Here is a 25798-nt window from a genome sequence, read left to right as displayed (position 1 = left end):
TTAATTATATCTGATTTCAGTATTGGTAGATGTTAGGATTGTGTTCATGTTATGTTTTTTTCTATTCTTTGAGTTCAGACATTATTATTCTTTTTCATTAGCTGGAACTTATAAATATCCCCTGCCTTTTTATTCACTTTTAAATTAAATTTTAAATTTCAGTGTTCTTGGTACCACTATTAAATATTCAAGTTTGAATTTTTATTAACCTACTTTTAAACAATTAGTGGATTCTACCTTCAAATAGTTGTGATTAATGATATCAAAAGTAAAGTATCATTTAATATTTATAATTTGGAAGATAGTATCTTAGTTAATTCAGAGCATTTTGCCATTCACCTGTTAAAATACCCTATTAACTAATCATTTAACAGATAAAAACATTGAGGCAGATCAGCAGGACAGTATTGACTATTCAAGGACCAATCTGAGAACCACAAAACATCAACACTGGTGACCCACAGGTAAGAGGGATCCAAATTTTGTGGAGCACAGTTGTGTCCAGCCTCTGGACACAGGGCAAAACCACAAAGCCCCTGGTCCCCACAGAAACAATCACACAGCCTCCAAAGGCCAGCACCCCTCGCCAAGCTGGTGCACAGCTCTGTGCTCCCTATTGCACAGAACTAGTTGGGCACTACCAAACCACCAGTGTCTGTGGGTCCTAGCACCAAGCAGACCCCACAGTCAGGATCACAAGCAGATCTGATCTCAGGTCTCCCAGAAAAACCACAGAAAGTTCCGAGGTCCAAACAGGCACTGGGCATACACTCCAACCAGAGACATCACAATGGGAACAGGTCAGCGTAAGAACCCAAGTGAAAATCCCCAGGACCATTTGATACCTACAGAAACCGAAACCAGAAGTTCTACCACCACAACAAACCCTGGAGATACTACCTCAGATGATGCACAAGAGAAGGATTTCAAATCTGAGGTTATGAAAATGATAGAGGCTTTAAAGTAGGAAAATAAATCTCTTGAACTAGAACTGGAAAACACAAAGAAAGAATTGAACAAATCATTTGAAGACACTACAGTCAAATAGGGAAGAGAAATGAAGAAAAGTTTTCATGGCCTAAAACAGGAGATGCAAGCTATGAAGAAAATATAATCTGAGATAATCCAGAAAATGGAAACCCAAGAGAAGAGGGCAGGATCTACAGACACAAGAATGACCAACAGTTTTCAAGACGTGGAACACAGAATATATGAAATAGAAGATATGACTGAAGAAATGGATAAAGCTGTCAAAGAAAATGCTAAATCTAAAAAGCTTTTGACACAGAATATCCAAAAAATCTGGGACACTATGAAGACCAAACCTAAGAATCATGAGCATAGAAGAAAAAGAAGACTCCCAACTGCAAAGTCCAGAAAAATATTTTCAACAAAATCATGGAAGAAAACTTCCCAAACCTAAAAAAAGAAATGTCCATAAATAAACAAGAAGCCTACAGAAATCCAAATAAAATGGACCACAAAAGATGATCTTCCCACCACATAATAATCAAAACACTAAACGTACAGAACAAAGAAAGAACAGAAAAAGGCCAAGTCACATATAAAGGCAAACCTATCAAAATTACACCTGACTTCTCAACAGAGACTATGAAAGCCAGAAGGGCCTAGACGGAAGTCATGCAGACACTAAGAGACCGTAGATGCCAACCCAGACTACCAAACCCAGCAAAGCTTTCAATCATAGTAGGTAGGGAAAACAAGATATTCCATGACAAAACCAAGTTCAAACAGTACCTAACCACAAATCAAGCTCTACATAAGGTATTAGAAGGAAAACTAGTTGTTTTAGGGGTTAAAATGTCTTGTTAATAGAGATGAGGTATGATAGATATTGATCTTCATTCAGAAATTTAGACCCAACAAGACAGGAAAGGTGTTTACTTCAAGTTTGTCAAATACAAATAGCCAAATCACTATGAATGTAACATTAATATAATTTCTGATGTTTTGTGGTTCTTCCTGCTGTATGTGGTTTATTTTATTCCTGTATAAGAATATAAATGTATATGTAAATAAAGAAACATTTTTAAAAAGTTGAGGCCCAGAGAGATTTCATAGTTTTCCTTGTTATAACTATGGCACTATGGCAAGACTTTATCCTAGAATCTTTGAGAAGTGATATAATGTTATAAATCTCTCTCTCTCTCTCTCTCTCTCTCTCTCTCTCTCTCTCTCTCTCTCTCTCTCTCTCTAAGTTGGAATAATATGTTTTGGACCAATATAGGTAATGCCTGGATATGTGGTCCAAAAATATCCTGTAATTGTAAATGTTTTTATTTCCTCACATAAGAGGATGAGATGAGAGTTGTTCCAAAGCCTTTCTAGCTCTTTCTGAACTCTGGCTGGCTCATTCAATTCAGCTGTTCTGGACTAAACTCCTTTCTAAGATGACTGACTCAAACTAGCTTTTCTTGCCACTATGTTTATCTTCTGTCTCCTTCTCATTGTCTGGATTATTTTGTTTTCACTTGTATCTAGTTTTTTATCTTCAAAACCTGTCTCTGTAAAACTGTCCTGGTAAGATATTCTTGGAAAAATATCTAAAAAATTTTTTTTCCTCTCTTTCCCTGCACTGATATTTAGTAGCCTCTCTTACCTGTCTTGTGCTCATGAGAGTTGGATATATCCTATCTCTGACTCATTCTGGCAAATCTTTCTCTGAATCATCAATTTGTCTGCCCCTCAATTAGAAATTACTTTCATGGATGGCTGTTTTCTTTTATAAAATAACCTTACCTTCATTTTTTGGGATTAAAGGTGTGTACTCAGGGTATGTCTGTAATACAGCAAGATCATATTGTAATCCATAGTGTGTCTACATTTTATCCAGATAACATGGAATTAAAAGGCCATTGTATGTGACCCTGTGCCAGAGAAACCGCTTTGCTGTACTAAAATTCCTCCACATATGTCCATCTGCATTTTTCAAAGTTGACTTGCAATAATTTCTTCTAATTATTTCCTTGCAATTTGGGTACAAGTTTTACCCATAAACTCTAAATATATCTTTGAAAATAATCAGAAAGAAAAAAATAGATCAATATTTAAAAATAACACTATTTTGAGGAATGAATTTTCCTTCAAATAAAATATTCATATTTGAGATAATATGCTTCAGAAAAGGTTATTTTTATTTTTTAAACACATTTTTATTGAAAAATAAAATAATTCTTATTACATCTTATTTTATATCCCATCCCATGCATCCTCCCATTCCTCCCTTCCTCCCACTTTCACCCCAATCCCCCTTCCCTATGACTATGACTGAGGGGAACCTCCTCCCCCTGAATATGGTGCTAGGGTATCAAGTCTCTTCTTGGTAGTCTGCTGTCCTTCCTGTGAGTGCCATTGGGCCTCCCCAACAAAGGGACATGGCCAAATATGGGGCAGCAGAGATCGTGTGAAAGTCAGTCCCAAGTCTCCACTTAACTGTGGAGAATGTTCTGTCCCTTGTCTAGATCTGGGTAGGGGTTTGAGGATGACTGCATGTTTTGTCCTTGGTTGGTGCCTTAGATCAAGCAGAACCCCTGGGCTCAGATCCACCCATCATAATGTTCCTCTTGTAGGGTTCTAGGACCGTCTGGATCCACCTACTTCCCTATCCCCTATATTTTTCTCACCTAGAGTCTCAATAGGATGTCCTTACTTCTTTCCCACTTTCCTGGTAGGTGCAGACTTTCATGGGACCTGCCCCTTGGGCTAGTGTCCAGTTATGAGTATATACCATTTGAGTCTCTCTGCTTCTGGGTTAACTCACTCATTATGATCATTTCTAGTTCAATCCATGTGTCCACAAATTTCGGGAATTCCTTGTTTTTAATAGCTGAGTAGTATTCCATAGTGTATATGTACCACAGTTTCTTTATCCATTCTACTGTGGGACACTTAGGCTGTTTCCATGTTCTGGCGATTATGAATAAGGCTGCTATGAACATGGTTGAGCAAATTTTCTTGTTGTGTGCTGGAGCATCAGAAAAAGTTATTTTTATAAACTTGAAAATTCTACATAACTTTCTTGTAACACTAAACTAATTATGCCTATATATGCATATACATATATTTAAATATACACATATATAGTGTATATGTATAGTGTATACATATATAGTGTATGTTTATGTATATATATGCATATATATACATAAATTCTTTTATGATTGTAGATGGGAAAAATTTAGTGTTGGTTGATTACATGTACTTTCACCCTAAAAGGCATATTCATATTTTTTCCCTGTCACTGTGCCTTTGTTCTCTACTGTGCCGACGCTTTCTTAGCTCTCAACTCAACTTTAAAATTATGCTCATTTTATAAGATCTGGAGCACAGCTTCTATGTTCCTGGTAGCCATAAATTAACAGTTTTTTTCACTGCTCACTATATTCTGTACACTATTAATATAAGGAGTTAACATCAAATGCTGATTCATTATTTCTTACAACTTGAGGTGGGCTGTTTATAGCAGATATACTATATATTTTTGTTAATATTATATATAATAAATGTTATGAGTACTATTTCAGCTTTAAGATTCTAAGATAAGAATAAGGATGATGGGAATAGGCAAGAACAATAAGGACATCTGCATTTTTCCCTTTGAAAAGTCTTTGAAAACATTTCCAGCTATTGACATTATCCAACTGTCAAGTTCTATTCAAGAGGTAATGCTGTAACATATTTTCCTTATAAATTGCAATCAATTGTATTCTTGCCTTAGTTCCTTTTCCATTTACTTTCTATATTATAGACTTATTAAGCAATTAAATTGCACAAATTTTACCCTATAAATGTTTCAAGGTGTATGGCAATAGGTTTAATTTCCCCTATGAATTAAGATCAACCAAAACTGAGCAAAGCTTTTAAAATTGCATCTTCCCAACCTCAATGGGATGGCATGACCATTGTCACAGCAAGACCCAATTTATCACCCTATATGTCACTCCAGAATACTCTGAAGGACGCACATTTGCATTTATGGTCTTTTCTGTGTATGAACCAGAGAAAATTTACAACGTTGCTTTTGGAACTCTTTTAAGTGTTAGACTTTAAGCACAGATCTATCATTAACCCTACAGCTGGTGCTCCATTTTGCTGATTCTCCCATATTGCCCCTTCTCTGGAGGTTTGGACAGTGCTGAAGCATGAACTTACTTGTTCTCGAAGGTACAAAGTGCCTAAAAGCTTCCAGGTTTTTTAGAAGCGTCCCTTTTCCTGTCTTTGTTACTCACATTCTTTCTTCAGTTTTTCCATGACCAAGAAAGCTACATAGCTTACTCTGGGCTTCAGGTGGGTGTGAGTGCAGTGAGTAATGTCAGGCTTCTTTTTCTGATACCTTTGAACTCTATAACCACATTCTGCAAGAGTTTTTGCTTTATCATTTTATGCTGACTATAGTTTACCCCAGAAAAAATATAATAGGAAGTCTTTGCTATTATTCCTCATGGTGAAATACATTCCAACTTCCGTTTACAATCCTTGTTCTCATTTGTAACTGTTTTGAGAAGTTGTTCACTTGTTACCTTTTTTGTAGATAGTAGTTTTTGAAATAAGCAATTCTTTTTACTTTTACTCCATGATATGTATTAAATGTCTATATAAGCATGTATAGGATCAATTTGTCACATTGTTAGATAGTAAAAGTTAAATAAAAGTTATCATCACACTGAAGAACCTTAATGTTTTATTTTTTGTGAGATTTGCTCTGTTCATTTCCCATTACAATTTTTTCCAAACAAATGCCATGTCAATTTTCTTAAACTTTGGTAGGTTAAAAGAATTTCTTTTCTGCAGTTGTGAAGGATTCAAGTTGTAAAATATGCAAAGAAATACATCAGAAAAGAACAGGAGAAGCTGGGTGTGGTAGCACAGACCTTTAATCTTAGGGAGGCAGAGGCAGGCCCATCACTGTGAGTTTGAGGTCAACCTGGTCTACAAAGGGAGTCCAGAGATCAGTACAGTTAAGGCTACACAGAGAAACCCTCTTGCGAAAAACCAAAACCAAAACCAAAAAACTATCAAACAACAGCCACAAAAGAATGGGGGTGGTGGTGGTGGTGGAAGGAAAAACAAGAAAGTAAAATAGTAAGAAAATAAGTTCAAGGATCTTCCCCACTTTCTTTTTTATTCAATTCAGTGTATCTGGTTTTATGTTGAGGTCTTTGATCCACATGGATTTGAGTTTTGTGCAGGGCAATAGATATGAATCTATTTGCATTCTTCTACATGTAGAAGACCAGTCAGACCAGCACCATTTGTTAAAGATGCTTTCTTTTTCCACTATTTAGTTTTGGCTTCTTTGACAAAAACCAAGTGACCTTAGGATTTTGGGTTGATTTCTGGGTCTATAATTTGATGTCATTGATCAAACAGTTTTTTTTTATGCCAGTACCAGGCAGTTTTTGTTATGTTTGCCCCTAAAATAGCTTGAAATCAGGAATGGAGATACCTTCAGAAGGTTTTTAAAAAATTTATTGTATAGGATTGTTTTAGCTATTTTGTTTTTTTTTTTTTTTTTTTTTTTTTTTTTTTTTTTTTTTTTTTTCAAATGAAGGTCAGAATTTCTCTTTCAAGGCCTATAAAAATTGTGCTGATATTTTGATCAAAAGAAATGCTGGAACCCACTGCCAAACATTAGGCAGAGTTCAGAGAATCCTATGGGAGAGTGAGGGGAAGGATGGAAGGACCTGGAGGGAACAAGAACCCCACAAGAAGAGCAACAGAGTCAACTAACCTACACCCATGGGGGCTTACAGAGACTGAAACTCCAACCAAAGAGCATGCATAGACTGGACCTAGGTGCCCAATATATATACATCTGATGAACAGCTTGGTCTTTATATGTGGGTCCCTTAACAAGTGGAGTGGAGAGTCTCTCTAACATAGACTCTGTTTTCTGCTTTTGGATCACTTTCTTCCTCCTATCTGGCCTTCCTTGTTGGGCCTCAGGGGAAAAGGATGCTCTTAGCCCTGATGTGACTTGATGTGCTGGGGTGGGAGGTACAGGGAGAGTCTTTTTTCATGAGAAGCAGAAGAGGGTGACGACAGTGAGACCAGGAGGAGATCCTGATCACAGCTCCAGATGTGAAGTAAATTAACTAATTAATTAATAAAAAGAATGTTCTATAAGACCAAAGAGAAGGATAAGAAAGGAAAAACATTGAAGAGAAAAAAAATGGCTGCAACTTAGCTGGACTTAATTCTTTGCCTTTTACAAGAATAATATAGAATATAAGAAATCATCCCTCACATCACTGTGAAAGGCCAATCCATGTTTTGTTTTATATAATTAGAGATGATTGAGAAATAGAATTTTATGTTTACATTGTACTGTTTGCAAAAAAGCACTCTGAAAAGTCCAAATTTCCCACTTAAAATGTTATGCGAAGCTGTGTGGTAGAAGCAACAGGACCACAAGTGCTACTGGGTGATACTGAGCTCAACAGATCAAACATAGCAAAGATGAGATTTTAACATTTGGGCCTACTTAAATGCTGTATGCGTTTGGGCTTTTAAAATAGAGGCTACTATTTGTCCAGTTGTTTTAGACCATGCTCTGGAACACTTCTGTAAGAGCAGAGATAACAGACAAATACTCAAGCACTTAACAAAGTTGAAGACTTAACATTACAAGATGAGACCTTCGAAATTATGGTGGTAAATTGATTTATCTGTTGTATAACTTCCTGATGCTCCTGCACACTTCATCATATCTCTCTCTTGATATGTTCTACCCATATTGATTAAGTGAAGTTAATATTGCTTGCTTACTCATAAACCCTTTTTGATTATGAAATCTGCCTCTTCTTCCCAGGTCCCTTACTTTTCCAAATACCATATTTATGAGTGTGAATGCATTTAGGTTTTTATGTGTCTGTAATTACTAGTCTATGAAAGTCAGATTTTATTCAGTTTTTTTTTTATGTGTATACTTCTTTGATAAACCGTTTGGTTCCTGTGACCCCCCCCAACTCTCCCTTACACACACACACACACACACACACACACACACACAATGTACACATGCACACACACATGCATGCATGCACACATGCACACACGCAGGCTAAACAAAGAATCACTTTAATTATGAGACTGCCCTAGTTTCATTTCCATTGCTATGATAAAATGCCATACAAGAAACAGCTTATGGGAGAGAGGGTTTATTATAGCTCACCACTCCAGTTACAATCTAACTGTGAGGATGTGAAGATAGCAGGAGCCTGAAGTGATTGGTCACATCAGCTCCGCAGTCGTGAGCAGAGGGGAAATGATGCAGGTTTGCCTATTCTTATCTCATCTTTTTACAACACAGGCCCCAGGCCCAGGGAATGGCGCTGCCCCCCTTTCGACTGAATATCTGTACTCAGTGAATGTAATCAAAGAATCCACAACATGGGCAGAAACATGTGTGCTTCTACCACACAGCGTCACATAACATTTTAAGTGGAAAATTGGACTTTTTTGCTTCTTTTGACCTATGAATAAAATGTCTTTTATTTTACTTGTTTATCTTTCAGAGTGCTTATTTTCCCCCAAACAATACAATGTAACTGTGAAAATTCTAGTTCTCAAACTGGACATTACCCTCTTTGAGACCCAATTTTCCAAGTAATTATATGTGGTTTCACTTTATAATTCGAGACAGGCATTTCTGAAATATTGAACATTCCCCAATTCTTTCTTTCTTTTTTCAGTAAAAATGCAATTATGATAGGCAGATTCGGGCCCAGGGGTCCCGCTCAAACTAAGGCACCAGCCAAGGACAATACAGGCCGTAAACTTTAAACCCCTACCCAGATCTAGCCAATGGACAGAACATTCTCCACAGTTGAGTGGAGAGTGGGATATGACTTTCTCACATACTCTGGTGCCTCACATTTGACCATGTCCCCTGGAGGGGGAGACCTGGTGGCACTCAGAGGAAGGACAGCAGGTTACCAAGAAGAGACTTGATACCCTATGAGCATATACAGGGGGACGTAATCCCCCTCAGGAACAGTCATAGGGGAGGGGAGTAAGGGAAAAATGGGAGAGAGGGAAGAATGGGAGGATACAAGGGATGGAATAATAATTGAGATATAATATGAATAAATTAATAAAAAAATAAATAATTAAAAAAGAATTGTGATAGCACACACGCAGAGACACACAACAAAAGAAAAGAAAAAATTCATATGAATCCTTTTGAATAAAGATGTGCAACATTTGAGATATTACTGTACTTACAATACTCCAAGAATTCCTTACTTGATACTGGTTGTTTACCAATAGATCAACTTTTATCATCTGGGATTTGTTTACCCTTCTTCAGTGTTATCTGACCAGAGTTCTTCCTGAAATGTACTGCCTCCTGGGGAACTAACAGATCTCTATACTGAGTTCCTTTTGGGAAGTAGGAGCACAACAACATGACTTACCACCTAGACCCTAAAAATAGGTAATCATTTGTATTTTAGGCATTAAATATCATCCATAGTTTTATTTCCAAACAGCAAAGCTGTATCATGTTGACGTTTCTTATATGAGAGCAGATGACTACAGTGTCAAACTGTGTGTATAGATGGATTTCTCTTCATTACCAATCACTTGGAGTGTACATTTGTTTTGTCTCATGATGAGGGAAGAAATTTCACTTACATAGAAAACAAAACTTTCTGCAAAACTCCATATATTCCTTAATCTGAATGTAGTCTTGAAGACTGACAGACTATCAGGCCCCTAACCTAGGCAGTGAGCCATGAAGAGTGTAGCAAATGATGTGGAATAGAAGGAAGGGACAAGAATATTTCAGTCCCCTTTTCTCTTTCTATAACAGAATACCTGAAGCCTGGCAATTCATAGAGGAAGTAAGCTGTATTTTGAGTCACAGGTTGTCCCGATGCACGGGACAATCAACGGGAGACCCTAGAAATGGAGAGGAAGGGGGAGATGGAGACAAGTTTCTGATCAAGCCTCGTTTATTAAAAGTCCTCACAGAGCTTTTATAGGGCAAGGGTATTTGTGTAAGTGAGGTTGCCATGGATACCTAACTGTAAAATGCTCCAGCAGTTATCTATCTTTACAGCTGCTCTAACCACAGAAAGGGGGAAAGTTCCAGAAAGAGAGAAGTTGTAAAAGGTCTGGTCGGTCAAGCAAACAGCTCTCAGAACTGCTGTTCCTGGAACAGAGTGGCCTTGCGAGCAGCTGGCCTTTAACTGATCTTACAAGTAGTTTTTTTTTTTTTTTTTGTAATTTTATTAATTTATTTATATTACAACTCAGTTGTTATCCCATCACTTGTATCTTCCCATTCCTCCCTCCCTCCCTCCCTCCCTCCCACTTTTACTCTATTTCCCTCCCCTAGGTATATGACTGAGGGGGACCTCCTCCCCCACTATATGGTCATAGGCTATCAAGTCTCATCTTGGTAGCCTGATTACTCTTTCTTTGAGTGCCAACGAGCTTACCTGTAGTCTTACTGGAAAAAGTAATTTATAGCCGGAATGGAGTAGCTCTTACTACGAGCTCAGCAGTCTTAGAATGACTGTCCCTCACAACAGGTCTGGAATTCAAGATCAGTGTGGTGGTCTCTGAAGACTTCTGAGGAGCATACTATACAGCTTTTCCTCGTGACCGAAAACACTGCTGGAGAAGAAACCCGACTTTCTTGACTCCCCATTTGTATAAGAAAATCATTAAGCCCCTTGTGAGCTTGGATCCCTCATAAATTAAAATAACCTGCAAAAGGCTTCACTGATTCCCAACACTGTTGCTCCAGAGATAAGCTTCAACATGGGTTTAGTTGGAAACAGACCACCCGTAAATCACAGCGTAGGAGAAGGAATAGACAGCTGAACAGGTGCTGTGGTGCTGGAAGGGTGGAACACAGGAGACACTGGGAATGCTTTGTGGCATAAAGGCGAATTACCTTACCCAGGAAGGGGACGCCAAAGGAAAAATTCATTCAGAAGACATGATCTCTGTTGCCTCCTTTTTTTTTAAATCATGAAATTGGGGTTTATTGTCTCAGTTCATTTTCCAAAGCATTATGTTAAAATATTTTTCCTTAAGTTTGTAAGAACAACAACAACAAAAAATCTTCCTTTCTGCCCTTTTTTTTTTTTTTTTTTTTTTTTTTTTCTTTACTGTTGCCTCTTCAAGAAAAATTAACAGATGATGAACAATCAAGAAGACCATTTGGGAAGAGCAAAGGTCCAGCGTGTACAGATGACCCTGAGCTGATGTAGAAGCCACAGCCCTTCCTCTGCGCCACGGCATGCTCTATGTCCTATAGCAGGCAGCCCTCAAGTGTGGAGATGAAATCTGAAAAGCTACCCTCTGACACAAAAACTAATAACTGCTAACATAAACTGAAAATCTGTGCCACTGCATTTAGTTACCATTAATTAGCATGCCCAAATTCCTCAGAGAAATGTGAATTTATAGCACAGTGGATTAAATGTAAAGTAAAAAAAAAAAAAACTTCATTAATTTATTGATTTATTCATTTGTATAACAAATAGTCATTGAGGAACTATCTCATGTCCGAATTGCGCCGAGGTCAAGATGTCGAATGTGCTCTATATAACAGCACACAGAACAGCGTCATAACAAAAATGGTCTTAAGGCAGAAACTTACAGAAGATGACCAGGATAAATGCAATCACTACAATCCTCGTGTTTTTACAGGAAAGGGCTTCCTGGGTCACAGTCATCTTGGTCTGAGCTGAAGTTTCATAGATATTTATATATTTTCAAATTTTATAAAGTCTTCGGACTACAAAAATTATTTCACCAGGTTAGAAATGGTTTCCATTTAGTTGTGCCTCCTGTGAGATTAAACCCGAAGAACTATAAAAATGTCCAGTTTTTTTATGGTCACCCATGACACAAGAAGTCAGTAGTACAAAAAAGAATGAACTCCAGGCTTTGGCACCATATTACACAAACTACAAAAATAGTAGAAATGCAATGATGTGAAATTTATAGTTGTATGAAAAAATATACAGTGTCAAAGTATAGGCAGTATATGAGCAAGAACTTGGAGAATGAATGCAGTGTGGGGGAGGCTGATGGAAAGTTTTCAAAACTGAAACTATAAAGTCTGGTGGCGCTAACCATGAAGGGATATGGTGGCCTACAGATGGCTGCACGTGGCTTCTAAATATATGTTTTTAAACATGGTGCTTTTGAATGTTGCTGAATACAATGTGTACCTAATCTCTAAGTGCTTCTCCCAAGGGCTCTGAGAAGCATACACTAGGATAGAATCAGAGAAAAAAGTCGCTGAGGGAGATGGAGAAGGTTGGGAAGTTGTCTAAGCATGATCAAAGTCTCTCCCTATGATGGTGAAAGAAGAGGAGGGAACAGAAGTTTTAGATTATAATATGTCTTTTAAAAGTGTCAACAAGGTTGACAGTAGCCTTGAGCCAAATCCCTCATGGACCAGTCCTGTGTCACCAGGAACAAGCCTCTATTAGTACCTCTGAGGTATTCCACTAATGGCTCAGGGCCACTGTACTTCAGTGTATACATGCTGATAGTCTTCAGAGGTAACATCTGCCACATCATCAGTTACAGTCCCCAACGGGAATGTCACATTTTTCATGGCCACAGAGTGATTTGGAACAAGCAACTCCATTTTTTACTACAAGCAATGCCAATATTTATTCCACAGAATTGTTGATAATTCATTGAACACACATGTGCAAAGCAGACAAAAAGAATGGTATTGATGTTGTGGTAAAAATAAGATTTATTTAATTGGGCTAGAGATCTAAGAATGCTGCTAGTCTTCTTGGCAGGATAAAAGGCAACTTTGCTCACAGACGTGTAGGTTAAGCATTAGTAAATAGAAGTCCCAGCTTGTGTAGGTTGTAATATGAAGAAACCCTGTTAGATTTCTGTCGTATTTATTATGACATTATAGCAGGAGAGTAGCAGCTCAAAATCAAATCCTAGATAAACTCCATGAAAGAGTTACTGTAAGGAGAGACATCTGGGTATGTGTGTGAGATTTGAGGTAAAAAGAAGCAGTGTTTCAGATGTAAAAATATTTAAAGAGCAGGGTGCAGTGGCACACACCTGTAATCCCAGCACTCAAGGAGGCAGAGGCAGGTGAATCTCTGTGAGTTTGAGGCTAGTTTGGTCTACAAAACGACTCCAGGACAGACAGGGCTATACAGAGCAACCCTTTCTTGAAAAAAATGAACAAACAAAAAGTATATTTAAACTATGAAAAGCCTCAAATATGTATTTTTTAATCACTTTAAATTTAGATAATTTAAATGTTGATACTAGTAGATTAATCACATAAAACTTCGATGTTAGAAACTTAGGAATAAATTAAACCAGGAAACCATCCATGGGCCTAATTAAATAGGAAACTAATTATTGATTAATGAATTAACATGATCACCAAGAAAATGAACACAGGATACAATGAAAAAATAGCCAGGGTTTCCTCCATCCCAGAATTTACAGAGCATTGAAATTTACTAAAATTTAAATTTAAAAAACTCCACTAAATTCAAAACTATTGTTAGGAAGCAATGGTGGACACTGGCAGGAGAGTCTCTATCTAAAGAAAAATTTGGACACTAACACCATAACTGAAGAAGAAACACTTTTACCAAGCAAAAGTTATTTTAAAGAGAAATTTATAGAGAGAAAGTATTCTGGGTGTAGAAGATAAGCAGTTCCTTGGAATCTCAGACCCTAAGGATACAAATATCCCCTAAGATTTCTGTAAGAAAATAAAACAATAGTGATAACACAGCAAGATTCTGAGTGAATTATTTGATATGGCATAGAAGTTGGTGCTTGATCACCTCTAAGTTTATATTCAAGGAGAGGGAAGGAAATAGAAGGGAAGAATTAAAGAAACCCAAGTACATGTGGTATAAAAGCACTCATCTGACAAATCAAAGCCTTAAAGAAGATGGAGTAACCAATATGCTTAGAACATAAGCAATGGCTTAGAGTTGGCTGAGTAACATTTCTCTTTGAAATGTAAAATTGATAGAGAAATAAAAATGAAAAGCATGGAGAGTGAATATGTCCACGTAAAGTCTCTCAGTAAATCAGAGTGCACTATCCTCACCCCTCTTTTAACCAGTAACAAGGTTTCCTTCGGTTGCTGAGTTTTATGGTCAGAGAAGCTATGTTGATTGCATTAAACCTCTGTGCCTCTTAAGATGCCTGGAAGTTGCTTTACTTATTTCTAACAGCATTAATACAATTATTCCATTAAGATATAATTTCTTTTAATATTTTATTGAATTAATTTATGTAGATTGAGTCTGATTACTTCGGTACCATGATAATCACCCTGGAAACATTTTAATAAAAACCCAATTAATTTAATGAATTCTTTATTTACTTTTGCATTCTATATATAATGAAAGAATGATTTTGATCCATTAATGTGGCCTTACCAGCTCCAATTATCAAATGAAGATAAAATGAAATAAAAATGGCACTTTTATTATCTTTCTCTGGAAAGAGAATTCTGGAAACAAAATCATATAACATGCATTCACAAAATTTAGAATAAAATTGATGAGTGATAGCACAACACTTAGTTTGCATTTGGGTCATTACTATGAATCGAGGGAACAACTTAAAATGGCTCATTTTGTTATTCCACATTCATTAGTGGATCCTATTAGGAAATAAATTGCTTGACTTACATGAATATATATATGTGTGTGTGTACATACATGTATATACATATATATGTACATACATATATGTGTGTGTGTGTGTGTGTATATGTATACACATCTGTCCACAAACTTGGACATCATCATGAATCTTAAGGAGGAAATTTCAAAAGCATATGTGTGTTAGAGACATACTAGGGCAAAGATGCTTATAGTCTTTCTTCAGAACCCAAGCAATATTAAGTTCAACTAACAAGAATCCAATCACCTTAAAAGGCTAATTTTCTTTGTTCTGGGCTGGAGAGGTGGCTTAGAGGTTAAGAGCACTGACTGCTCATCCAAAGGTCCTTAGTTCAATTCTCAGCAACCACATGGCGGCTCACAACCATCTATAATGAGACCTGGTGCCCTCTTCTGGCTCTGGCGTGCAGGCAGAACACTATAAAGATAATAATAAATCTTTTTTAAAAAAGACTGATTTTCCACATTGATAAATATCATCATGAACTCTGGCAAATTAATCCTGACTTTTGTAACTGCAGTTCATAATTGACATATTTATAAAATGTGGAGACTTAAAATAAAAAAAAAAGACTGATTTTCTTTATACTTATGATCACCATTTCTAAAATGACACTGTACACAATCCTGGACCAATGGCATATCCCAGTGCCCTAGCATATGGTAAAATATCATAACATATTTGAAAAGATAGAGACTTTTAAAGTTCATTTTGAAATTCACATGTTCCCAAAGTTTCAAAATGTCATTGTCATTTGGTAAGTTTAGTAAGGAATATTTAAATGTCATGAGGAATTGCACACAGGCTTTTTTCTTCCTTCTCTCCTTCCTTCCTTCCTTTCTTCCTTTCTTCCTTCCTTCCTCTTCCCTCTCCCTTCCTCCATCTCCCTCTCCTTCTCCCTCTCCTTCTCTATCTCCTCTCCTTCTCTCTCTCTCTCTCCTTCCCTTCTTCCCTTCCTTTCTTCCTCCCTCTCTCCCTTCTTCTATCATGGGGACTTTATAAGGAAAAAAATACTTTCTGGTAAGCCACCATGTAAACACATACAAGGAGTCAAAAAGGCAGCTCAGGGTAAATGCAGAAGTCACAGTTTAGGAGGTGAATGTGAGAAACTGCTTTTCATGGAATTTATGCTCACAATGAAAAAGAAAAATAACATGGATACTTTATCTGTTTTGTTAACTGTTATCAATACTTCTGCAAACTTCTCTCAATATCTACAACAACTTGCCTTGATCCTTACTGGAGATGTCTCAGAGGTAACAAACCAGCAGGCATCAAATTATAATGGGCATCAGAGGAACGAGGGCACTGGATTCTGAATCAACACATGTCTATACCCTAAAGCTTCTGGACAGAGAGAAAGAAAGAGACATTTCATTTAATTTCTTTGTTGTTGTTGTTTCTTGCAAAATTCATACAAATCCCCACACGGAAATGAAAAGGCACCTACAGCAATACCTCATGGTCAACAGTGTCTCGTTGAGAAGCTAATCTTTATAGATGATCTTAGGAACAGCCAGGCATATATTCACACTGTGGTTACAACTGACAGCTGGTATCATGGAGACTTTTGATCTCTGGCTCGGCATTTATTTTATTCAGCCACGAACCTGAAGGCTGAGCTACATCAAAAACAGGACAGATGTTATGTGTTCCTTCTTTAGTTCACAGTTTATGTTAGAAGGGGTGCGGATGATCTGCCTAAGATTGCTAATAAGAATACATATGAACATACACACACACACATATATGTATATATATATGAGCATTTTGTGTATACACACACAACTGAACTTGTTTTAGGCAACCTTCTGTCATTAACTTTATTTATTCATTGCAGATTTCATAACCAAAATCCAGTTGATACCCATCTGCAATATTTATTTATTCAACCATCCTCTAAAGACCATGATTAATGATCTTGCTTTTGAATTATGTTCCTTTTCCCACAATATATTTCTAAAGAAAAAAGAGAGAAAGAACATATCAGTCGGCCTTCCCACTTAATGACCTCATTTATAGATTTGCAAGGACAGTCTAAGGAAATCTTGGGCAATTAAAAATAAATTGGTTACAGTTTTGTTTCTGCCATTCACATGTTTTAACCTAATATAATATTATCTGCTTTGTCTGGCTCCTCAAAGCAGAAACCAGATCATAACAGAGTGAGTGATGAGAAATAGTGCTAACAAGATCAAGATAAAATGCAAGTATATGCTGCCACCAGCCTTTCTTTGCTTCGGGAAATTATTTATAAGAACGCAGCAGCATCATGGCATGTCCAAAGCAGTTACAAACCCATGAGCACAGATGTATGATTATTGTGACTTAGATCTCTGCCTTCTTTTCTTGACTTTCTCATCCTGTTGCTCTCCTATGGTGCTTCCTCTTCCTTAAGTTTATCTAAACGTTTCTTCTCTCGTGATTATCTGTTTGTTCATTTTTGTTCCTATATCTTCTCTGCAATGGCCTTCCTCCACATTTTATTCAGACGTACAATTATCACTTCATTACTTTACTTTTTATTCGGAGCCTAAGGAAATCTTTGTCACTTTTTTCTTTATCAAAAAAAAAAAAAAAGCAATTTATGTTCAGCAGGATAGAAAAGAGAAGAGAAAGGAAGAGGAAAACACAGAAAAGGGATTGTGAGAATCATTCTGTGTCTGTATTTAGCTTCTAATCCACAAAAAATGAGATAATATTTGTATCTTCTGTTGAAATAAATAAGATACTACATGTGTACATGTGTACACATATGTCAGTCTACATGTGTCAAATGTTCCTTCTGTGTATACATTTTCCAAGTTATTCAGTTGTAAGTTCCATTATGAAAGGATGTTGTGCTCCAGTTATGGCTGTTAATCAATGAACCTTCAGTTTGATAAACCTGTGAGCCTTAGCTTCTCATGTGTGCTCTCAGACTTGCTTAATTGTGAGCAGCAGAAAGACAGAGGACCATAGGAAGACACACATACATGGCTGTTATCTTAGAAGAAAGAAAAGAGCTACAAGGAGTCAACTGTGTTCTCTAGACAAATTTAGAAAGAAAGGGGGACAGTCTTAGCATTCTGAGGAATTGCATTCTATTAACGTCCTTGAGGAACTGGAGGGTCCATCTTTATTTTCATGGAAGATGACACTAGGATGATGCTTATCTGCATGCATGATTTATCCTGGGAAATCCTAAACAGTGAAACTACTCACTGTGGTACACTCAGGCTCCTGACCCAGAGAAACACCCGAAGATAATAATTTGTCTTGCTTTACTATGTTCATTTTGTCATTATTTATGGTGAATTATTAAGAACCCTTATTTTGTTTGTATGCAGACTACAGCACAGCCTTTCATCTCATAGTCATTTTCAAAATAGTTTTATTAATACAGAAAGAAATATGTCCTAAATGCTTGTTTCTTTACTTACTTGTGTTGACATTTACAGGTGCAGCTAATATACCTGCTGCAAATAATTTATTGCAAGTCACTTGCACAAGAAACATAGGTTGCCCGGGCCTGTAATGCGTACATTACTTTGTTACCATTGCAAGTATTCATTGATCTAATTGAGTGTTTGACATGGTACTAGGCTCATTTAAATTTTCAAATTCCTGTTTCTAAATTATTTCAATGGAGAGCTTCATGATAGTCAGAAAAAGTGAAAAGCTGAAATCACCAGAACATTCTCCATTTCCTTTTTCTCCTCATCTTTATGGGGAAGATGTATGTCTAGTATTTGGTAAAAAAAGGGAGAGAAGAGTAAATCTTGAGATTAAAAACTCCACTCTGAGAGTTCATTTCAGTGTGGAGTTTGGTGTTGAGCATCGCCTTTTGTATTACATACTCTATTTATTATTTCCACAATGTGCTAGCAGAAGCAATTATAAGAAAGAAATGATTTATCTTAAGTCACTGTTTAGGCAAGTTTCAGTCTCTCCAGGTGGGGAAGGCATGGAGACAGAGACACTCACTTGACGTCAGCAGGACTATGGGATGCTTCGTCACACTCCTAGTGGCTAACCAGAAAGCAGAGATCTTCATCCAATGAGAGAGTGAATGTAATTTTCAGGGACATTGTAAATACAAAGCATAACACCTCCCCTTTGTGTGCTCCTGATGACACCTAGCATCCTATCACTACTTCTTCCTGATATAAGCTGTTTACGTCCAAAGAGCCAGAGTGTACCTAATTCTTAAGAATGGTTTTGACCTTTTTATGAGCCTGGTATGGTGGCACATGTCTGTAATCACATCACCTGGGCAGGCAGGGCCGTGTAGATTTCTATGAGTTTGAGGCTAGCCTGGTCTAGAAAGCCAACCACAGACAACTAAAGCTACACAGAGAAACCATGTCTCAAAGAATGGTTTCTCTGGACAATACAGGAGGTAAACTTTAAACCCCTTCCCAGATCTAGCCAATGGTCAGAATATTCTCCACAGTTGAGTGGAGAGTGTGATACACTTTCTCACATACTCTGGTGCCTCACATTTGACCATGTCCCCTGGAGGGGGAGACCTGGTGGCACTCAGAGGAAGGACAGCAAGTAGCCAAGAAGAGACTTGATACCCTATGAGAATATATAGGGGGACGTAATCCCCCTCAGGAACAGTCATAGGGGAGGGGAATAATGGGAAATTGGGGGGGGGGAGGAATGGGAGGATACAAGGGATGGGATAAACATTGAGATGTAACAAGAATAAATTAATAATAAAAAAAAAAGAACAATGCAGAAAAAAAAATAATAAAATAAACTTCAGTGGTACAGCCAGCTACTACACACCTGGGCTTCGTGATGTATTCTGTCTACATGTGGTCCATTATTAAATAAAGCTTCACTGTATGATTAAAAAAAAAAAAAGATTAAGATTAATACTATGCCCTGGAAAATATCTGTTAAATAAACTACCATATTTTAATAAAAAAAAAAAAAAAAAGAATGGTTTTGACTTGTTTAATCCCATCAGGTAAAAGTATTTTCCAGTCTCGATATAGATGACTCAATTAAGATTTTTTCTAATCTTATAAAAAACAGTTTTTGAATTATAATTACATATATTCTTCCCTCCTTCTTTCTCCTACCGTTCCCATGTTTGACCTCTCACTCCTGAATTGATTGCCTCCTATTCTTTAATCATTGTCCTTAAATAAAGACAAAGCCAAACCAACATATAAATACAACCTGCTGAGTTTGCTCACTGTTTCTTGCAGTGTATATTTCTAGGGTTGACCCCACAATCATCCCTAGATGACTCATCACCTATAGATGAGGATGCTCACTCTGAGGATGCTCACTCTGGGGAAGACTAATTCTCATTCTTACTATTGTTCTCTCTCTCTCTCTCTCTCTCTCTCTCTCTCTCTCTCTCTCTCTCTCTCTCTCTCTCTCTCTCTCTCTGTCTCCCTCTCTCCCTCCCTCTCTCTCTCCCTCCCTCTCTCTCTCCCTCTCTCTCATGTCAAGTGGTGTTAGAATTGTTCAGGCCTTCTTTAGGCAGGCATGTAGTGGTTTTATTGGTTTTGCTTCCTTGTCTCAGCTAGAATACCCATTGTCAAATCAGAGTCCCCAGTCCTCTTAAAGAAGACATAGCGTTTCTTTGTTTAAGGGATGACTCTCTCTCCTTTTTCCCTGATAGCAGTAAGTAGGAATTAATGTCACTCTCATGGGCATCTCCAACCATTGTGGAACCACAGGACAATCAGTTTTTGGAGGTACTCTGACACCGAGTCCAAGAGACAAGCATAAGGAAAGAGACCCGCGTCCTTGCTTACCCTGTACTTCTCATTGCAATGGATGCCACCCTGCTTCCAATCCTACCATTTAGTTTAGATGAATTTCTTTCTTGGTTAAGCCATTTTCAGTTGGGAAATTCTGTTATCTGGATCTGAACGATCTCAACAAGTAACACATGGGATCAACACACTGCTTAAACTTCAGCTCTGCTTTCTTCTCCAATGTAAAGGCTGTCATAGGCCCGTAGAAGTTCATCTCTAGTTTCCCAGGCAACTATCACATGTCACTCATGGATGTTCTGAAGCACACCAGTAATATTCCATCTCATCACCTCAATTTTAAACCCACAGCAAGATAAATGAAATGGGTGCCAACATATACACAGGGCTGCAGAGATAAAAGGAAAGAAGGAACAATCCAGGAGACAAAAGGCATAAGCAAATTTCTCTGCTTCTTAATCCCCCCACCCCTTTTTGTTCTTTGTTTTCATTTCTATTTTTCTAGTGATGCCATGAAAGATTCGAGATAAGATAATTTTTTCCTTTGGAATCAAGGCTTCTTCCTCCATCTTCCTTCATACAACTGATCCTCACATATAAGCAATGCAGCCTCCTGCAGAGACAAGATTCAACAATTCTAAGTACTTCACCCAAGATCTTTTGTCTTATTTTGTTTTTCCTCCCCCTAGGTCATTAGAATACAGTTCAATTTTGAACCTCAATAGATAGAAAAGACTTCAGTAAGAATCATTGAAATGCTAATACTTTTTACTCTCCAAACGCCTCTTCAAGAGTGCCAAATTATATACTTAGGATGGAATTAAAATTGAAAGATTAATTTTTATCATTTGTAACTCATCGAAGACAATATGTTAGAGATAATTTCAAGCTAGAGCTGGCAGCTTTGTTCATGGCTGCCTTGGGTAGTAAACATAGGAGACTTTCATTATGTCACAGAGAACTCCACCAAGATATGAAATGCCCAGGAAAACAGATGAATTCTACATACCCAAGAACTAGCTGGAAATCATCTCTTACCAGTCTCTTTCATGGAAAGAACATTATTATTATGTTTTTTAATCTTCAACAATAGATAGGGAGGGAGATACTTGACAAAGGGCTGGACTTACAAAAACCTGAGTTAAATCCCAAGGGACCAAAAGGGGGACAAAAAGAAAAAGAAAACAGCTGGGCATGGATGATGACATGCTTGTAACCTAGGTACCATACAGACAAAGACATGTGGATCTCTGGCCTCTGTGGCCAGTTATCCCGGCCCAGCCAAGCTGCTGGTCAATGAGAGACTTTGTCTCAAAAAGTTAATCCAGTTGCTCCACAGCCTAAAGATGTATATTCATGTATGAACACCCATACCTGCATGTGCAGCCATGTACACACACACACACACACACACACACACACACACACTACATTACATTCATAGAATCATCAACAACTTTTTATACCATTAAGAACTCTACATAATCTGACCCTTGCTATTCTGTGTGACTCTACACTCTGCATTCTTTCTTCCTTCATCCCACCTCTTCTGGTATCCATGGTGTTAAAAGGGCTCTGTGTACTTGCATTTGGCATTTGGGTGCTCATACATGCCAAGCTAGTGAAGTTCTTCTGAGAAAGAATATTTGGGTCGACTACTGTAAAGGTTTCTCTCCCTGTCCTTTGTCCGAGTGTTATCCCATGAATATTCTGCAGAAGTGTACTTTCTGTGTTCCCCCATCATCTTACATCACAGCTTCCATTTCCCCCATAGGATTTATCATCAGTGTATATGTCAAACAGAATCACCATGGACTCCTCAGTGATGACAAGCTTTGTCCTGATCACTAACTAGAAGCATGCACACCCAGGTTGCTTCCATTACTAATGCTTTTCTAGAAACCAGTCCTTGGCAACCAAACAACACATCAAAAAGGAATTGAAAACTCACCAAGCAAAATGTGAATTTCCTTTATTCTAACATCTGATTGAATGCAGTTATAATGTGGGCACAACAATATTGCTCTGCCCAATTGTCTCTACATTAAAACCAATCAAAGTGCCCCTTAATAGAAAGCTTGTGAACTCTCTTTATTCCTTCAAAATACTATTTCCATGGGATCACATGCAACTTGATATACTACCTGATAATAAAATAAAATAGAATTTACAGCAGACCACTTTTGACACTTTGATCACAGATGTCGATCTGAGCATCACTGACTGCGCTATGATCAGCAGGTTGTTTCCTTAAGCCCATAGTATGCATAGCTAGCAGTATAATAATGCCAGTATTCTAGTTCATTTTACCCTGTACTAATCTGCCTACATTAGAAAACCCAATATTTGAAATGAATTCATATCTATTAATTTATCTAGCAAAGTAAACTCACATTGTGTGAATATGTGAAGTTACTCAATTTCAGAACCGAAGTTACATGGAATTTTATAAGATATATTTTTAACAAACATTATTATTGAAACCACCCCTTACAGTTGGAGGCATTTGTACCCGATGGATGTATAGTTCAATATTAATGCAAATATGTAGATATAATTACAAATCCCTTAAAGGGCCCTCAGTAGGACTCAGATGTTATTGAGAAAATGTGAAAAGCACAGGACACTCTGATGCTGCCCCTTCCGTGTCTCAAGAACATTCCACATACAGTACTTGGAGAGGGATCAGCTCAAGCCATCAAATTTCTTGCCTGCTTTTTGGCTTGTCAGTTCAGACTTTGGTATGTTTCCTTAAAATAAAATTGCAGCCATCGTTTTACTAGCACTCAACTTTCTTTGGGGAAAGAGAGAAAAAAAGCATGGAATATGGGCCTCCAGAGATACTATTTAAAACTCCTAGCTAAAGTGAAAATTTTACTCTTGGTTGGGGGGGGGCTGCGGAGATATGTCAGTAAAGCAGCAGTCCAAAGGGGCTTTATGGTACTTTTAGGAGAAATATCTTGAAATGATTAAATATTATATTTAAAAATTATTCTCTAAGTCCACCAGAAAAGAAATAAAAACCTGTAGGTTAAAACTTGAGTATTCTTTATACAGGCATAGGACATTTACAGGAATATGTTGTTTTGGATTCCTTACATAGATGCTGCACGTTGACTCGGGTATATACTTCTTTAAGCATAATTGAAGCTGGTTTCCTGTTAAGTTCTACTCTAGGATCCAGAAAACTGTACAAGGTCCTGCTACTCCTAGGAGCTTATGGCTGGCCATCTAACAGAAATCTAGTAGTAGCCCAGCCAATTTTGATCAGCCCTTTCAGTGTATAAGCATTTGTACTCAGGGATCTAATCTTATATGGTATCAACTACACACTATATCCAATCTTCAGTAAGTTGAAATTTCCTAAGATCACCTGACATCTCTTAACAAGGCGCAGAGTCATTGGCCCACCTTCCACCCAATCACAATCTCTCTAACGAAACACAGTCTAACATCAGAATTTGGAAAACAACAGGAAAAGGAAGAGAGTGAATTCCACCACTGCCCCTCTGCCCTTCTTACTCCTTGTCAGTCTGAATCCAAACCTTTCTTCAGCCTGTCCTCCCTCCAGTTCACAGAGCTGAAAATGCTGCTCAGCTTGATGTAATAATGATAACTATAATCATACAAATTGCATATTCCACTCAGTGTGGCGCGGCACCGCGCAGAGAATTGATGGCCTCACGCAGCGCAGTAATGTATCAAAGCTGCAGGACCTGTGTAGAATACAGGAAACGCCAGTACTCCCCTTCAGTTTATGCCCCTGTAACCTTGCCGCCTCTCTCAGCTGCTGTACCACAGAACAGGTAATCCATCAAAAGAGAAACATCATAAACTATCCTGCTGCCCTCCAAAGTGCTGTATTCTCTCTCTCTCTCTCTCTCTCTCTCTCTCTCTCTCTCTCTCTCTCTCTCTCTCTCTCTCTCTCTCTCTCTCTCTCTCTTTCCTACCTTCTGATTTTAGCATCTAAGCTGGAAGGTATGGAGAGGCAGTGTGGAATGCTTGGGGCTCTCAGAATCCTGACCACTGCATTTCACTCCTCAACCCACCCATTCCACTTTTATCAGAGATTGCATTCCTCCAGACTCTGAACTAGTCAGAGAGGGATCACAACCCACTAAGAAACTATATGAAGGTCAAGATGAGTTTCTATTAGATTTGTCAAGGAATCTAATTCAACATACACAACGTGATAGAACTGTACTCCAGGCTCTGAATACACCAACGTTTCTGCAATCCTCTCTCTGCCTGTGTCTCTGTGTCTCTGTCTGTCTCTGTCTGTGTCTCTGTCTGTCTCTGTCTCTGTCTCTGTCTCTGTCTCTCTCTCTCTTTCTCTCTGTACCAGATATTGATGTATGATATTTTGTTTTGATGCCTTCCATTAAAAATATTTTAAAAACAACTTATGTGTGTGTTTGTCTACATGTATGCATGTATATGTACTATATGTGTGCCTCATGTCCAAGGAGGCCACACGAAGGCTTTAGATCTCCTGGAACTAAAGTGATAGATAGTTGTGAGCCATAATGTGAGTACTAGAAAGCAAATCCAGGTCTTTGAAAATGCAATAAGTATGTAACTACTTAGCTATTTCCTCAGTCCTGTACATCTTATTTTATTTATTTTTTGAGACATTTTCACCTCAATGTAGAGCTCACCAATTTTTCAGGATTGGCTGGTCAGTCTCTACCTCTGTCTTCCCCGAAGTGCTGGCGTAATTTGTGGATGCCTTGCCAAGCTTTATATAAGGATATTGGGGCATCTGAACTCCAGACCTCATGCTTGTACTAAAGGCTTCAGCCACCAAATCATCTCCTTAGCTTTGTTTATTTTGACTTGGTGTAGTTTTTTCTTTTTTCTTTTTTCTTTTCTGAGACAGGGCCCCATATTGAACTTGTAATATTCTTGCCCTAACCTCCTCAGGGCTACAATTACAGCCTTCTACCACCATATTCAGTATTTTGACAGTTTTATAAAATCTATTTGCATGTTCCTAAACAATCGTGCTATGTTTAGCAGCCTTTTAAATTGATTTACACAAATGATTAGTTTTTTATGGCATTTTTACATACCTAATTACATGTTAGATATTACACACTTTTCTATTCATTTATTTTATAATTTAATTGGTAACATTCATTAAATTGATAAGTAAGTAACTTTTATATTTATTGATGAGTGCTATTGTATTTTATGAGGATTCATTTATTTAATCCAGTTTTGAGGCAAACATACACACTTGAAGTGTTTCCGGTTATTTTGTTTTGTATTCTTGCTCTCCATTCAAAAAGTTGTGTTTTCCTAGGGCATTGTTCCATGTGAGACAAAAATCTAGGTTATAGACTATTAAAGCCATACAAAGCAATTACCTATGCTGCACAAGAGTCATT

This window comes from Acomys russatus, chromosome 8, assembly GCF_903995435.1.
Source record: "Acomys russatus chromosome 8, mAcoRus1.1, whole genome shotgun sequence".
In the NCBI taxonomy this organism is placed as follows: domain Eukaryota; kingdom Metazoa; phylum Chordata; class Mammalia; order Rodentia; family Muridae; genus Acomys; species Acomys russatus.
Note: the sequence above shows the minus strand (reverse complement) of the source record.